General features: G+C 44.3%; 1 protein-coding gene across 5 annotated transcripts in view; it reads right to left on the minus strand.

Annotated features, from left to right (window-relative positions):
- Positions 1-3,719, minus strand: part of NRP2 (neuropilin 2) — a 115,963-nt gene that overhangs the window by 38,261 nt on the left and 73,983 nt on the right. The gene's annotated exons all lie outside the window — the stretch shown is intronic.

A 3,719-nucleotide genomic window follows, 5' to 3' on the forward strand; every position in this document is an offset into this window, starting at 1 on the left:
CCCGTGTCCCCTGCATCGGCAGGCGGACTCTCAACCACTGCGCCACCAGGGAAGCCCCGTATTTACTCTTTTTGATTGAATGAAATAGTTCCTATACTGTCTAATAGTATGTTACTTGCTTACTTTACTATGTTACTCACTGAGGTACAATGACAGTGACAAAAAATGCCAGGCACTGAACACTCCCACCAAGGGATCATGGAGAAGGCACATCTCCCTAATTATTTTCTCTTAGTTTACACCAAACCCAGGAGCAACAGAGTCAGCAAGCACCCCGGAAGTTACTCTTCACGCCAAAAGGTGCTCCAGCTGTGCTGACCAAGACAGCATCCTGTGACGATGGACGTGTTCTCCATCTGCACCGTCCCACACAGAGTGGGTACTGAGCTCTTGAAATGTGGCTGATGTGATGGAGGAACTGAAGTTTTATCTGTATTTAATTTTAATTAAAATTAAAATAGTCACGTGTGGCTAGTGGCTACCGTATTACACAGGGCAGGTCTAGACACACGGGTTCACCATAGCATCTCAAGGCGTTTTTGCCTTGTTCCTTAAAGAGCTGAATCTGATCTTCCTCAACATTCTGTTTCTGATCAATGCACTTAAGAATATCTGTGGGAGATACAGCGGCTTCCACTAGGGGAGACATTTTCTGTGTCATTGTAGTTACAGAGCAAAGGCAAAGTGCTTTTCTCAGAGAACAAGGTGCTAGCTCCTCTGCAACCACCAGGGGTCACTGAATTCGGAACAGGGTCCCCAGGGGCTGGTATGAGCACGCTCCAGGCTTCTAAGCCACAAGCAAAGAGCTAAAAAAAGAAATCCTGAATGTCTTGAAAGACTATCTTGAAAAACAAAAACAGTGGAATAAAACCAGTGGGTGTCTTGTCAGCCTTAAGCAACTATTACCACTAGCCAAAAGAACAGAACTAATTGCTTACTTAAAAGGAAAGGAAAAAAAACAAAACAAAACACGAGAAAAGAACTAAATCAGAAAACATCTAAGGAATGTAAGTAGTTTCCACAGACACTTCTAATCAAGTAGTCTGTGTATGATATTTCAACATGGCTGTTGCCTTTTTTCTTTCCTCCCTTCTCCCTCTGCACTTGATGGGGACACCTCCTTTCTTAAGTGTAATTACTTTTGTTTACCTATCTAACAAAGAGATAAAACACATGGCGCACTTAAAGAGTGGAGCGGTCTCCTCTTTGTGGAGGGGCAAAGTGTGGGTGACACAGCACTTTCAGGCTTGACTTGGAAGGTCCCGGGACTCTGAACCCGTTAGCATTTGCCCTGCCCCTAACCAAGCACAGCTGTTTCCTTTCTCCCAACTGCTCTCCTCGGGGCTCCAATTTTTTTTTGAAGAAGAAAGGACCACCCTGAACAGAAAGGGCTCTCTATCCTCTCCTGCTTAGAGCCCAGTATCATGTTTTGTAAGGGAAGGACAATGGGAAATACAGCAAATGATTTTTAAATCATCAGAGGATGGACAGAAGTGCTCTGAAGACAACATTATGGTTTTGTTTTCTGGAGGCAACATCCAAGGGCCACTTTTCCAAACTTCAGGGATTCCTTTGGAACAGGAAAATAATTATTTTCTTTTTCGATTTCTTAAGGGAGAAACAACATTAGATCTAGCAGTTCCTTATGGCCCTAATTTTCTTTCTGTCCCCATCCAGCCAGCTAAAGGTTGGACTTCTGCCCGCTCTGCAAGATTGCTCTGAAGAGCCTTCCCAAACCGCAGGGTGTAATGAATCAAGTGGAACGCGGACAGGATGAGGATTCCCAGCCAGTAGCCGGGGTCAATCCATGGGGCATCAGGTGAGGGTGAGGGCTGGGCGAAGTGGGGGCAGAGGGGAACCGCGTCAAATGAAGAGTAGCTTAAGCTCTCCCCAAAGTGTCACTTGCTAACTGGTGGCCTTGGAGTCTGGACAGGGCTGACCTCAGGCACTCTTAGAAAAAATCTGCTCAGAAGAGTACAAGGGAGGAAGTGGAATAATTAGAAAGAACCTGAGGCTGGATGCTGAATAAGAGCCAGTAAATCTCCCCTTGCTGTATCACCTGCATCCCTTTATTCAACGTGCCTTTGCCAAGCTGCCCCCTTATACAAACACCTCACACACACACACACACACACACACACACACACACGCATATAAGCCACAAACACACTCAAACATAAACATACAGACACACACATACACATGCATATAAACCACAGCCACACTCAAACATAAACATACAGACACACACACACAGATTCATACATGCACGCAAACTAAACGCATGCATATACATATTTACAAACACACAAGATCTACACATAAAAACAACACATGCACGTACACACAAAACCCACAAATACCTTGAGAAAGACATACATACACACAGCGCACAAATACACACGTATAAACATCACACATATACACACACAGCACACAAATGCACATGTATAAACATCACACGTACACACACAGTGCATAAGTGCACACGCATAAACATCACATGTACACACACAGCGCACAAATGCACATGCATAAACATCACACGTACACACACAGCGCACAAATGCACACGTATAAACATCATACATACACAGCGCACAAATGCACACACATAAACATCACACGTACACCACACCACCCCCACGGCAAATTTTCTTTACGTTTGGATAAAAAGTGGAGGTTGGGAAAACAACCAATTAATTGGGCCAAGTCTCAAAGGAGAGGAAATGAAATGAAAAATCCAGGCTGGGTTATAAAAATAAGTATTTTTTTTCCAACGTGCAGGAGGCTCATTATATTAATTAAACATTATTGCAGTGAGCGAGAGGGGGGAGGGTGATTAACGCTGGGATGAGGGTAAGTGTTCTCTCCTGTTGCCTGAGGCCGTGGTGATCTTCAGATATTAATCTCTCCGAGCACTCAAATCCTGAAGAGATAAACACTTGAAATATGAAAATGTTTTTCTCCGGAGCAGATGCTGTGACCCTCCGGGAAAGCAAGCGCAGGAGGCGGCCCGCGGAGAGCGTCTATCCCACTGCCGTCCCTGGAGACAGGGGACACAGCCAGTCCTTGGGGTGAGGGGCAGCAGAGAGGCTCTGGGGGACTCTGAAGAAGGGAAGGTCCCTCCCCCCTTTCATTCTCTAGGCAGGCAACATATGATCTACTAATTTCCAGAATTAAGCCCTTCCTTCTCAAACGCTTACGGGGTGGGGGGGTGCCCAAGATCCAGGAACACTGAAAGCTAACACGTGACGTGCTAGAGCAACGTATGCTACGTACTGGCTTGTGAGAGCCGATTGCGGAGTTTTCTGGAATTTTGCAAGCCTACTGTGAAATGCAAGCATCGTTAACAATTGAACTATATAAAGTTGCAATGAAATAAAGTATATTGAAAAAGAAAGGAAATAAATTCTCAAAATGCAATACCTCCTAATTATTTTAATACATTTTACTGGTATGCATGATTCAGAAGTTATTTATATCTCTGTTATCTGTGTGAAGGAAAAAAACTATCTAAGGCTGTGCTGCTGTACTTTTCAACTCCACCTCCGATGATGTCATGTTGGTAGCTTGCATTCAACCACAGTGGGAGGATTTACACCACGGAGAGTGGTGAACATTAATTACAAAGCAGATTTTTTTTTTGAAACCTGGAGAGCCAGTCGTTAAACATTTACCAGAACATCACTGTAAAAGCATGCCACAATGGAAAGAGT

Source organism: Lipotes vexillifer, unplaced genomic scaffold, assembly GCF_000442215.2.
Source record: "Lipotes vexillifer unplaced genomic scaffold, Lipotes_vexillifer_v1.1 scaffold341, whole genome shotgun sequence".
In the NCBI taxonomy this organism is placed as follows: Eukaryota; Metazoa; Chordata; class Mammalia; order Artiodactyla; family Lipotidae; genus Lipotes; species Lipotes vexillifer.